Genomic DNA, 14935 nt, shown 5'->3' on the forward strand with positions numbered 1-14935 from the left:
TTCATATCTTCTCTATTAACCTTCCTTATCTTCCTTCTTCCTGAATTGTGAACCACTTGACACTTAAAGTGGCTGCCAATCTCCAACTCACTGCTGGTAACCTTTTCCTCCTTACCAGCTCCAACCATCTCTCACTGACTCCCAAACCCATCTAGGCAAAGCTTCAGCTTCCTGTTTTCCTCCTGAAGAAGTAGAACATCCTCCTTTAACATTTTAACCTGAGATTCTAAAACACTACAGTGAATCATGGTGGTCGGTAACACCCCACGCTAATTCCCAGACAGCTTAGGACAGAATGACCTCACGTGACCACTGACCTCAGCGTTTAGTGAGCTGTTAGATTCATGATTGACAATCTGAATACAATTTTTCATGAACGAGACCCAAAGCCTTGGCAACATCACAATTTCTGAGATGACGCTAACACCAATGAGCTTTGAAAAAGTCATTAACATCATGCCCACACACTTTGCCCCAGGTCTAGACTCTTGGAACTCTGTGTTCATCAAAAACTGCAAGCCCCTATCGTGTGCCTTATGTATGGTATGGAGTTATGACACAGAGGTCATCCCACAGTCACGAAAAACAGCGGATACTGCCCCCACTCCAAGAAGGCGACAACAAGGAATGTGAATAGTCTGGAGCCACTTACGTTGATACAGTGCTCACTTATTGTGCCCACTTCACCCCTGCTTTTCACTGGGTTTATTTTCCACTTCCATACCTCTCACTTCAGTATGTTGTTATGGCAGTGTGCAGGTTTGGGACCAGGCCCACAAAGTACTTTCCAGGTATATATTATTATGTCTCTCTCCTCCACTCCAATAATTAAAATGCTTTATCTCTCTGCTGGTTGTAAACGATCTCTGTACCTGTTCCAGCTCTGATATTTCTTTTGCCCTAAACGGGGCCGTTGACACTGAGCACCTCACTGCTCCTTCACACATCACAAATCCTCACAAAAAAACTCACCAGTCCCTCACATTACATCACTAATCCATCACACCTCACCAGTCCCTCACATTTCCTCACAGAGCCTCACACTACGTAACCTGCCCATAAAACTTAACAAATTATTGAGGCCGGAAATCTGGCTTTCCCGGGTAGAGTAAACAGCTGCTCAGTGCTCGCTACTTCCCACGGACTTCATGAACATCCCGGTGTGTATTTATATACACGAAGACGCCACAGTACCTACTCACGCACATATGTGGACCTAAGCATACTTTCTACTGCCCGCACTCATTTCATGGCACAGTATGACTTGTAAAAACCACTAGAGGTTGAATAAATTGTTATACCAGTGTGAAGGTAATATAGTATTGTAAATCAATTTCCTGCTGAGGACTCAGGTCGCCAGCATGTGCAGACATATTCGATAGATGATTAGCATTGATTAGCATAGACTCCACAAACATCAAGACTACGTAACTTTGTGTAAACGCTAACTTAGCTGGAATAACATAGTTTTATTGATTATAGGTAAACCATAAGCTTAGAACGCTAAAGGTAGCAAGTCGCAGGATCTTGCTTATAATACTGTGAACCGAGTTTAATTTCTTTTAAGAATACGCGAATTCGCAGCAAATCCATATGGCAAGGGAGCACAAATTAGCCAAGAATAGATCTCTAACATTTCATGTATCTCTTCGAAGTGGCGGACCAACCAGGCTGTGACGGATATGTGGACCAGGCAAGCCCAGACAAACCGGGTTGGGCTAGGCCTGGCCGGGCTTCGAGAAGGAACTCTCGTTATCGGGCTATCTTAAAGTCCGTAAATTAGACACATGTGCAACACCTGGGTATATTTATTGAGGAAACCTTACGCCACACAGTGGCTTCATCAGTCCAGTAGAAAGAAGATCAGGAGCTTGAGGTAATCAGTCTCTCATCCTGGAGTCGATGTAATCAGTCCATCAATCTTGACAGAAATACAGCATATGCAGGTAGGTTCGCAAGGACTGGTCCTGGCCCGGATCTTCTCTTGCACTATATAAGCCCCTTATATACTACAGACAGATGAGGTGAAGCACTTGTAGGGGATGTCCCCCTTGACAAATCCACATGTGGAAATAGGTTGTGCCCCACATATCCAGGCTGTGATGGATATGTGGGACAGCGGGCCTCCAGCAGTAACAGCCTGATTGACCAGGCAAGCACCAGACGAGCCTGGTCCGTGGCCGGGCCCCAAGAGTAGTGATACTCTCGAAGCTCTTCAAAGATATATCAAAGGTACATATATAGATCAGGCAACCGGAGAATTCCCTATATCAAGAATCGAAGATGTTACTATGACTGACAGAAATGTAGATAACTGGTTCAGAGAACCGACAAGTTGATAAATTAGACACACGTGCAACACCTTGACATCTTTACTGAGAAAACATTTCGCCACACAGTGACTTTATCAGACTAACATAAAGAAGAATGTTAGGTAAAAGGACATATAAACAACTAATGTGACTTTTTATTGTGGCAACGTTTCGCTCTTCAGGAGCTTTGTCAAGCCGACACAGAAGGTATAATAGGTTTTAGAGTGAGGTACAGAGCACAATAAAATCGTTGTAGGTAGTAGTAGTACTACTACTTGTAGTCCTTGTGGCAGTAGTTGCAGTACTTGTGGTACTAGCAGCTGTAATACTTGTGGGAGTAGTAGTAGTAGTAGTTGCAGTACTTGTGGAAGTGGTAGTTGTGGTACTTGTGGTAGTAGTACAGTACGTGTGGTGGTGATAGGAGTTGTAGAGCTTGTGTTAGTAGCAGTAGTACAACAACTACTACTTCTAATACTGTTCACTTCTTTTCCTTCTTCAGTTCTGTAGTTCACTTCGTCTTCCATAGACCCATCTGCTAAATCCCCTCCCAGATCTCTAAATATATTCACTTCCTCCATACTTCCTCCAATCTGATACCTAATCTTTCATTTATTAATTTTTTGTTATCTTCATCATCTTGCTCTTTCCTAAGTTCACTTTTAATTTCCTACTTTTACGAACCCTCCCAAATTCGCCCACCAACCTCCACAAATTCTTTTAATAATCTCCCAAAAGCACAGTGTCATCAGCAAAAATCAACTGTGACAACTCCGACTGTGACAACACCTCTTGCCAACACCCGAGCATTCACTTCTTTTACAACCCCATCTATAAATATATTGAACAACCATGGTGACATCACACATCACCGGGAAATAATCTCTCTTACATACCCTAACCTGAGCCTCAGTATCCTAGTAAAAAGTTTTTAACTGCTTTCAGCAACCTACCACCTACTCCATACACTTACAACATCTGCCATATTGCCCCATTATCCACCCTATCACATGCCTTTTCCAAATCCAAAATTGCAACGAAAACCTCTTTACCCTTTTCTAAATACAGTTCACTTATGTTTCACTGTAAACACTTGGTCTACACATCCCTTCCCTTCCTGAGGCCTTCTTGTTTATCTGTGATCCTGTTATCAGTCTTACTTCTAATTCTTTCAATAATAACTCTACCATACACCTTACCAGGTATACTCAACACGTTTATTTATCTAAAATTCTTACATTCTCTTTTGTCACCTTTGCCTTTATACTAACACATGTTCTCCGCCAGTCCCAAGGCACTTTCCCTCTTTCAAATATTTATTAAATAAAAGCACTAACTATTCAAAAACTATACCCCCACTTGCTTTTAACATTTCTCTCTTTATCCCATTAATCCCAGCTGTTTTACCTGATTTCATTCTACTCACAGCTTCACGCACCTCCCCCACACTCACATCTGGCTTTTCCCAAATCTTAAAAGATGTTACATATTATGGTCAATGCACGAAATTACAGCTTCCCTATTTTCTTCAGTATTTAACAACTTCTCAAAATATTCTCTCCATCTTTCCGATACCTCAAACTCTCCATCTGAGACCTCTCTTCTACTATTTTTAAGTGTTAAATCCGTTTGTTCCCTAATCGTTTCTCAGCTTATTAAACTCACTCAAAACTTATCTTATTCTCAGCAAAATTTGTCGACAGCATCTCACCCACTCTGTCATTTGCTCTCCTTTTACCTTCCTTCATCACTCTCTTAACCTCTCATTTTCTCTTCATATACTCCCCCTTATTATATCATTTCTACTGTGTAAAAAGCCCTCTCATCTGCTAACTTTTTTCTTTTCGTACTTTCTTTACCTAATCATTCCACCAATTGCGCCTCTTCCCTCCTACATCCACCCTCCTACATCCACCCTCCTATATCCACACACTTTCTGCTGAACGTTTTAACAATGAATTCTTAAATCTACCCCATACCTCTTTGTTGATCTTCGAAACCCTCTCCTGCTATACTCAAGGTATAGTCTCATTAGTTCTTTATACCAATAGTTACTTATATCTTACCCTATTTGCTTCCTCCTTTTGTTTATAAACCTTCACCTCTCTTACTTTCTGATGCCATTCTCCTTGCACCCCATCTACCTCTTACAGTTTCTGTAGCAACAACTAAAACTGATCTGATACATCTGTTACACCTCTATAAACATGCACATCCTGAGATCTACCCATCAACCTTCATCCACAAATACGAAGTCTAACAAACTATTGTCGCTTTATCATAATTTATATATTATTATTTTCTTAAAATAAGTATATAACCTATTACCAAACCTCTTTCTGTACAAAATTTCTTTAAAGGCCTGAAATTACCATTTGCCCCTGGCACCTCAAACTTACCTACCACCCCTAACCTTTCATCTACCTTTGAAGAGTTTCGAGAGTTTAACTACTCTCAGAGGCTCGTCCAGTGCTTGCCTGGTCAACCAGGCTCTTGCTGCTGGAGGCCCGCTGCCACACATATCCATCACAGCCTGGTTGATCTGGTACATGGTGAAGATACTTGTCCAGTTTCCCTTTGAAGGCTTCAACACTTGTTCCAGCAGTGTTTCTGATATCTTCTGGTAAGATGTTGAATAGTCTGGGACCCCGGATGTTGATGCAGTGTTCCCGTATTGTCCCCACCGCAACCCTGCTTCTCACTGGGTTTATTTTATACTTCCTCCCATATCTCTCACTCCAGTATGTTATGGCAGTGTGCAGATTTGGGACCGGGCCGTCGAGTACTTTCCAGGAGTATATTATCATTTATCTCTCACTCCTCCGCTAAAATGAGTACATGTTCAAAACTTGAAGGCTTTCCCAGTAATTTTGGTGCTTTAGTGGCTCAATGTTAGCCGTAAACGATCTTTATATTTGTTCCAGCATTGGTATTTCTCCTGCTTTGAACGGGGCCGTCAGCACTGAGCAATATTCTAAATGAGGGAGCACTAGCGATTTGAAGAGTGTCACAAGCGGCATTGTTTCCCTTGTTCCGAAAGTTCTCAATACACACCCCGTCATCTTCCTAGCTGTCGTGATCTTTGTCTTATGTTCCTTAAAAGAAAGGTCACCTGACATAATTATTCCCAGGTCTTTTACGTGTTCCTTTGATTCTATTTGGTGACCCACTTGAGTTCTGTATATAGTATTCCTTTTTGAGTTATTCATTCTTTCCTTTCCTAAGCAGCTGGAACTTATCCCCATTAAACGTCATATTGTTCGCCACTGCCCACTGGAAAACACTGCTTATGTCTTCCTGTAATTTTTCAGTGTCCTCTACTGTAGTAAGTTTTATGCTTATTTTAGTGTCATCTGCAAATGATACAAAAGTGTGAGGGGTGTTTTGATCTGTGTCTGCTATGAGGATGAGAAACAGCAGAGGTGCCAGGACAGTGCCTTGTTGCACTGAACTTTTGACCTTGCTGATGCTGGATCTTGCCCTGTTTACTACTGCTTGTTGTGTTCTGTGTGCTAAGAACCCTAAAATCCATCTGCCTACCTTCCTCGTAATGCGTTGGCCCTCATTTTGTGCGCTATCACTCCATGATCGCATTTGTAAAGCATTCAAACCCCTGGAAACACCTAGAAGTTCTGAAAATGTACTCTGCAGAGGGGAGGAGAGAGTGGGCCATCCGGCCGCTAATAGCAACAACCTGGTTGACCAGCCAAACCTAGCCCCAGGGTGGGACAAGAGTCTTGGGAAATGGTACAAAATATCCAAAATAGAATGCAAGGGAGTAATTAGTATACTAAGACAGAAACTAACGAGTATAAGGAGACAAAAACTCTTCATTAACCTCTCTTCGTACATAAGGGAATTACCTGGAGTCCCCTGGCAAACTTCAAGATAAACATTGATAACTTCCTTAAGTCAGTACCTTATCTGCCGAGATGTATGAATAGGTTAGTCTGGGTGTGGCAGGTACAAACAGCCTCGTCCATCAGACCACCAACCAGGAGACCTGGCCTGGGACCGTGCCGCAGCGGCTAGCAGGCCGCCTGCAAAATCACCTCTGTTGCTGAAGCCTAGTTTCAGGTAAGGACGCCAGAGTATTGCACTTAAAAGTGGTCACAGTTGGCACTATGTGTGACGTAGGTGTCACACTAACTCCTCTTCATGTCTTCCTCACCTCACAGTAACTAATAACTCTCTCCACAAGGAACTTTACCAACACGACATTAAGGTGGCCTGGCCAGACTTAGTCGATAACCGACACTAAAATGTTATATCCAATCCGCAAAAAATCGTAAACAAAATGTTCATAAATCTCAAAAGAACTTTAAGGAGGAATTACTGAGACCCTTGGCATAAAATACTGCCAAACTTTCCCACTATTCCCACGAAGAACTCCTGAACCCTTCCCTTCCCCCCTTCCCTCCCTCCCTCCCTCCCCTACCAAGCAAGAGCGTTGATGAAAAAGAAATACCTGTGACTGGTTGCAAGGGATATCCTATTAATGAAAATAAGATATACTAAACAAATTTCGTAAATTTGCTTGTAACAGATAAGTAAACTGTAGATATGTAGATTTAAATCCATATATACACCTGTTAACCCTTTTGGGGCCAAGTTCTTAGGCCTTTTGTGTATCAGTATGCTCTTGCGCTACCATCCAAAGGATGGATATAGGGTGCACCATAAACTAGCCACGTCGGTGGCAAAATCTAAATCTAAAAGGGACCTTCAACTCTGGCAGCTCGGCTTTGTGTCATAAAAGTGTACTTCTTGCTGGCTGAATATATTCCATAATTTGTACCTCTCACTCCAAAAGCATTAACGCTAGAGCTGTGAGACAATAACTCTCAAGTATTGTTCTGATAAATCATATCTCTCACGTATTTAAGGCATTCCCAGTAGTTAAGATGAATCCATAAATGAAAAAAAAGGCCCCAGCATATTTTTTTTTAGACCTAACGAGGTGCTGAGAGTACATAATATACGAGAAGTTTGAAAAAACATTATTAGTGCCATTATAACATCTTACGTTGTAAAACCTCACAACATTAGACTAATTGTGTTCTGTAAACACAAGTCGTCTGTAAAAAATCCTTAGTGTTGTAATATACATGTTCTTGTAGTTCAACAGTACAGTCAGACTACGTTCAGTACACCGTGTACACCAGCAGCTTCATGTGTACACCAACACTAGCATCTTCACCACGTGTACACTAACACTAGCATCTTCACCACGTGTACACTAACACTAGCATCTTCACCACGTGTACACTAACACTAGCATCTTCACCACGTGTACACTAACACTAGCATCTTCACCACGTGTACACCAACACTAGCATCTTCACCACGTGTACACTAACACTAGCATCTTCACCACGTGTACACTAACACTAGCATCTTCACCACGTGTACACTAACACTAGCATCTTCACCACGTGTACACTAACACTAGCATCTTCACCACGTGTACACCAACACTAGCATCTTCACCACGTGTACACCAACACTAGCATCTTCACCACGTGTACACCATGAACACCATCACCTTCACCACGTGTACACTAACACTAGCATCTTCACCACGTGTACACCATGAACACCATCACCTTCACCACGTGTACACTAACACTAGCATGTTCACCACGTGTACACTAACACTAGCATCTTCACCACGTGTACACCATGAACACCATCACCTTCACCACGTGTACACTAACACTAGCATCTTCACCACGTGTACACTAACACTAGCACATTCACCACGTGTACACCATCAACACCATCACCTTCACCACGTGTACACCATCAACACCATCACCTTCACCACGTGTACACCATCAACACCATCACCTTCACCACGTGTACACCATCAACACCAGCACCTTCACCACGTGTACACCATCAACACCATCACCTTCACCACGTGTACACCATCAACACCATCACCTTCACCACGTGTACACCATCAACACCATCACCTTCACCACGTGTACACCATCAACACCATCACCTTCACCACGTGTACACCATCAACACCAGCACCTTCACCACGTGTACACCATCAACACCAGCACCTTCACCACGTGTACACCATCAACACCATCACCTTCACCACGTGTACACCATCAACACCAGCACCTTCACCACGTGTACACCATCAACACCATCACCTTCACCACGTGTACACCATCAACACCAGCTCCTTCACCACGTGTACACCATCAACACCATCACCTTCACCACGTGTACACCATCAACACCATCACCTTCACCACGTGTACACCATCAACACCATCACCTTCACCACGTGTACACCATCAACACCAGCACCTTCACCACGTGTACACCATCAACACCAGCTCCTTCACCACGTGTACACCATCAACACCAGCACCTTCACCACGTGTACACCATCAACACCAGCTCCTTCACCACGTGTACACCATCAACACCAGCTCCTTCACCACGTGTACACCAACACTAGCACACTCACCACGTGTACACCAACACTAGCACACTCACCACGTGTACACCATCGACACCACCACCTTCACCACGTGTACACCATCAACACCACCACCTTCACCACGTGTACACCATCAACACCATCACCTTCACCACGTGTACACCATCAACACCATCATCTTCACCACGTGTACACCATCAACACCTTCACCACGTGTACACCATCAACACCATCACCTTCACAATGTTTATTCTCCTGGAAATCAGGTAAATAAAGACTGATTTCCCGTTATTCCTAAGTCTTCTGGGATGGAGGATTGGATAGGGGCAGGAGGAAGAGTTTAGAGAGGAAGGTTGGGGAGTCTGTAACATGATGCTAGTGAGCCTTCATACACGGCTGCCACGTCATTACTATTAGGCTCTGAATTGTTAAGTAATTTAGTTGCAAAGCTCTGGTCAGCTTAATATGAAGCCTAATATATAAATACATAAATTAAGTTAAACTTAAAATGTAAATTATCCTAATATATACGATTACCTTCAAGTAGGCCTAAACAAATGCACCAGCGCGACAACTAGTGGGTGGGCACAGCCTACCAGGGGCTGGCCGACACTCACACAACCGTACCGACAAGACTTGTCTTGTCTCACTAATCTGGGTGTTAATTTGCGACTCTAACGCCATATTTTCTGGTATTCCCAGAGAATTAACAACCGGGCATCAACACAGTAAACTGAATTGTTTGCCAACCTAATGGTGCCCAGCTTGACTATGATTATTACTGATTCTATGTTATCACTTAAGGCTGACTCACGAAATCGTAATGACTCGATTGCAAACAAACCATACCCCGGCCGGGATTAAACCCGCGTTCAGAGAATCTCAAAACTCCAGACCGTCGCGTTAGCCACTAGACCAGCTAGCCACAATAAGATTCGTCCAACTAGGTATATTTCTACACCATAGGAAGGTTAGCATATGTTAGCCTACGTTAACCTTCCTATGGTGCAGAAATATACCTAGTTGGACTAATCTTATTGTGGCTAGCTGGTCTAGTGGCTAACGCGACGGTCTGGAGTTTTGAGACTCTCTGACCGCGGGTTCAATCCCGGCCGGGGTATGGTTTCACTAAAGGCTCTTGACTCGCATAACAGTTAAAATGTTCAATGGAGAAGCCAGGCACAGATACTAAAAATCCGGGAAAATGGAATTAATGTACAACTGCTACAGATCCCACCACACATTGGATTACTCCTTCGTGATATAGTTGATTTGTTAGGCAAAAATCCCACCCTCATGGAAAATGGAGAATACGTCTTTGGTGTATCTGTGTCTAGCATTAGGAATAATATTAGGAAAGAAGTAAATAACGATACTGATTGTTATAGAAATGCAGTTAGAAGCTTGAGTAGATCTATAACCCACTATGATGTGATGAATGTAGATCAGTGGATTTGTGGAGCAACAAGAAGGGGTTTGTAGGTGAATGGTTCAGAGAACCGACATGTTGATAAATTAGACACATATGCAACAAATGTGACACGACCTATGACTGCTGCACCTCTCCTGCCATACGGTTTATAAGCTGCTTCTCCGCTGATATGCCGTATTCTATTCAAGATTGATGGACTGAACACATCGACTCAAGGTTGAGGGACTGATTTCCTCATTCTCCTCCTGTTCTTCAAGTTTCTCCTTCGTATGGACTGATGAAGCCACTGTGTGGCGAAACGTTTCCTCAATAAAGATACCCAAGAGTTGCATATGTGTCTAATTTATCAAGAAGGGGTTTGCCTGTATGTCAAAGAGTCGCTCATTTGCACAGAGATACTGAACATCACAAATGATGTAGCTGAAGTTCTAACAGCAAAGATAAAGAACCAAAACTTCCCAAAATTCAAAGAAGAACTATTGAAAAGTTAATGTATTGAAAACCTTCCAGCCCCATCACCAAACATGTTGAAGAATTGAGACACTTATGCAACACATGGGAATCTTTATTGAAGAAACGTTTCGCCACACAGTGGCTTCATCAGCCCAATACAAAGTAGAAATGGGCAAGGAGAGGAGAAGTTTGAGGTAATCAGTCCCTCAACCTGGAAACGATGTGTTCAGTCCATCACTCTTGTAGGAAGTGCAGCATAGGGCCAGAGAGGTGGCTTATATACTGCAGTCAGATGAGTTGAAGCAGGAGGAGGCGGGATCACAGTGGCACCTGCCGCTAGTTTAAGTAGATCGTCGTCCAAAGGTTGGGCAAGCGTTTCTACTTTGTATTGGACTGATGAAGCCACTGCGTGGCGAAACGTTTCTTCAATAAAGATTCCCATGTGTTGCATAAGTGTCTCAATTCTTCAACTTGTCGGATTTCAAAACCATTCATCGCACCAAACATGTTGCTGCTTTGTAATTTCAGTCTAAGACATACAAAATGGAAGAATGTAGTAAATAATATATTAGAAATAATCCATGGATGCAGCGTAGATGAAAAGTCACACACACATGAGCTGCAGAATTTCTCCAATAAACACAAATTAAACCAGCAGTAAGTGGGGCCAACAAGACTAGAGTACACACTTGACCTTATTTTCACAAATAATGAGGACCTGGTAAGAAATGTAACACTCTAAAAAACTAATTCGGATCACAATCTAATCGAAGTCCAGACTTACATGCACAGGGATCCTGACAAGCAATATGAATATAGCTATAAGGTGTCTTCACCAAATTCAACTTCAACAACATGAGCACCAACTGGGACCAGGTAAACCATGTCCTAAATAATACATGTTGGGAGGATATCTTAAATAACATGGACCATAACCAGTGCCTTGAAAAGATCACCTTCCTGGCAGCTGAAGTATATTCAAGGAATATTCCCCTAAGAAAAAAGAAGAGAAGTAAACTGGAAAGATTGAGATTCTCCGTCTACAGTAGAAGGTGAAGAATCAATGAGCTCCTCACGAATGCTAGATTATGATACACAGAAGGAAGCGCTAACCAGGAAAGTGGAAAATATTGAGCTTAAGTTAAATAACTCATACAGGATCCAGAAGACACTGGAGGAGCTAAAGGAGATTTCACTAAATCGAAATGTTTCTTTTTTTTCTCCTCCAGGTATATGACAAATACAAGGTAAAAACTATATAGGATCGGGCCCCTGCTCAGACGAGATGGAACTTGTACAGATGACAACAAAGAAATGAGCGAGATAATGAAATCTGAACATGACTCTGTGTTTAGCGAACCACTAATCAGTCTAATGATCGACAATTCAAATATTTTTTTTTCGTGAATGAGCCTCAAAACCCTGCTAATGTATGCCAAATTTCTGACATAACCCTAACATCACTAGACTCTGAGAAAGCCATTGACAACATGCTAATGCACTAGCCCCAGGACCAGACTCGTGTAACTCTGTGTTCATTAAGAACTGCAAGAAACCTTCTTTGCGGGCCCTAAGTATGCATAGACACAGGCGAGATTCTATAGTCACTAATAACAACGGATATAGCCCCATTGCGTAAAGGTGGCAGAAAAGCAATAGCTAGGAGCTATAGACCAATAGCTCTAACGTTCCACATCATAAAAATCTTTGAAAGAGTTCTGAGAAGCAGGATTGCAAACCACCTGGATTCCCAACATTTGTACAATCAGGGGCAACATGGGTTCAGAGCAGGTCGCTCCTGCCTCTCACAACTACTGGAGCACTATGGTATGGTTATGAATGCACTGGAAAACAAAAAGAATGCATTTGTAGTATACACAGATTTTGCAAAAGCCTTTGACAGGTGCATTCATGGTGTAATAGCACACAAGATGAATGCTAAACGGATAAATGGCAAAGTGGTCAGGTAGATCTTTAATCGAAGACAAAAAGTAGTGGTAAACAGAGTTAAATCGGAAGCTACCATAGTGAAGAGCTCTGTGCCACAAGGCACAGTTTTCGCCCACATCCTGTTCCTCATCCTAATATCAGACAGAGACAGATATGTAAACCATAGAACCGTATCATCCTTTCCAGACGATATTAGGAACTGCATGAGAGTGTCATGCATTGAGGACACGGTAAATCTCGATGAAGATAAAATCCAAGGTTTCCATTGAGCAACTGAGAAGAATATGATGTTCAGTGAAGACAAATTCCAACTACTCCTTAATGGAAAACTGGAGGAAATAATAACTAGAACTGAGTATACTACAAACTCTAATCACACAACAGAACAGAAAAGTAATGTGAAGGACCTGGGAGTAGTAATGTCTGAGGATCTCACCTTCAAGGATCACAACAATGCCACTATCACATCTGCGAGGAAAATGATAGGATGGATAATGAGAACGTTTGAAACAAGAGATGCCAGGCCAACGATGATCCTTTTTAAATCACTTGTTCTTACTAGGCTGGAATACTGCTATACATTAACATCTCCATTCAAAGCAGATAAAATTACAGATCTAGAGAATGTACAGGGAACCTTTACTGCACATATAAGTTCAGTCAAACACTTGAAATACTGGGAATGCATGAAAGCACTTGACTTGTACTCTCTGCAGCGCAGGTGACAGACATACATCACAATCTACACCTGGAAAATCCTAGAAGGACTGGTCCTTGATCAACACACACTCTCCCTACGAAAGCAAAAGTAGGGACGCCATTAGTACACTAAGATAAAACACAATTAGTGTCTGGAGACCAAGACTGTTCAACAGCCTCCCGCCAGCCATAAGGGAAATTACCAATAGACCCCTGGCTGCCTTCAAAAGGGAGCTGGACAGATACGTAAAGTCAGTGCCGGATCAGCTGGGCTGTGGTTCGTACGTTGGAATACTTGCTGTCAGTAGTAACAGCCTGGTTGATCAAGCCCTAATACACCGGGAGGCCTGGTCATGGCCCGAACCGTAGGGGCGTTGACTCCCGGAATACCCTGCAGATAGATTCCAGGTAGGTAGACTTGCAATGTAAATACCCAGACTGATGTTATAGTGGCCAGGCTTAGGCTTGGTTACTAGTAATTCTGGCAGCTTGGCAGACACGCAGATGATCAAACCAAATACAGAATATCTGACCAGCCCTATGGTCACTATCTTGAACACTATGTGCTTAATTGTGACTCACGAAATCGTAATGACACGATTGCAAACAAACCATACCACGGGCGGGATTTGAGACTCTCTGACCGCGGGTTCAAATCCCGCCCGTGGTATGGTTTGGTTAATTGTCCAATAATTAAGGAACATGGAGATAGATAGTATAACCCATGTTTTATGTCAAGATATCTTATTAATGAAAAATATGGTAACAGAAATATTAAGCAAATTTCCTAAATTTGCTTCTAACAGATAAGTGACCTGTAAATATAAATCCAGATGTACTCCTGTAAACACTTTTGGAGTCTAGTTCCTAGGCCTTTTATGTGAGCATTTGCTCCTGCACAATCGTCCATAGGATGGATACGGGGTGCACAATAAATTAGCCTCTTCGACGGCAAAATCTAAAATCTAAATTCCAAAATTTAGAGACCTATCACACTCCACAAATCAAAGCGGTAAGTTCCTGTTAAATGTGCAAGTTGAATCCATTCAAATAAGTAGGTTAATGTTAGCTGATGCAGTTATCATTAACTAGAACTTTCAGGAGACAGGAACTCAAATTTCCCGGTCTAGATACAGATGAAAAAACCCTGTTAACAAGGGATAGGTAAGTAATTACTCCACACACACACACACACACACACACACACACACACACACACACACACACACACACACACACACCAAGCAGGGATAACAGGGAAGGCACTACAATGGATCAGGGAATACTTGTCAGGAAGACAGCAGCGAGTCATGGTACGTGGCGAGGTGTCAGAGTGGGCACCTGTGACCAGCGGGGTCCCGCAGGGGTCAGTCCTAGGACCAGTGCTGTTTCTGGTATTTGTGAACGACATGACGGAAGGAATAGACTCTGAGGTGTCCCTGTTTGCAGATGACGTGAAGTTGATGAGAAGAATACACTCGATCGAAGACCAGGCAGAACTACAATGGGATCTGGACAGGCTGCAGACCTGGTCCAGCAATTGGCTCCTGGAGTTCAATCCCACCAAGTGCAAAGTCATGAAGATTGGGGAAGGGCAAAGAAGGCCGCAGACGGAGTACAGTCTAG

The 14935-nt window shown here is 42.7% G+C and overlaps 1 protein-coding gene across 1 annotated transcript in view; it reads right to left on the reverse strand.

The window, feature by feature from the left end:
- LOC128696630 (chondroitin sulfate proteoglycan 4) overlaps positions 1 to 14935 on the reverse strand; it is an 873169-nt gene that overhangs the window by 669078 nt on the left and 189156 nt on the right. The window lies entirely within an intron of this gene.

The sequence above is a fragment of the Cherax quadricarinatus genome, chromosome 46 (genome assembly GCF_038502225.1).
Source record: "Cherax quadricarinatus isolate ZL_2023a chromosome 46, ASM3850222v1, whole genome shotgun sequence".
In the NCBI taxonomy this organism is placed as follows: Eukaryota; Metazoa; Arthropoda; class Malacostraca; order Decapoda; family Parastacidae; genus Cherax; species Cherax quadricarinatus.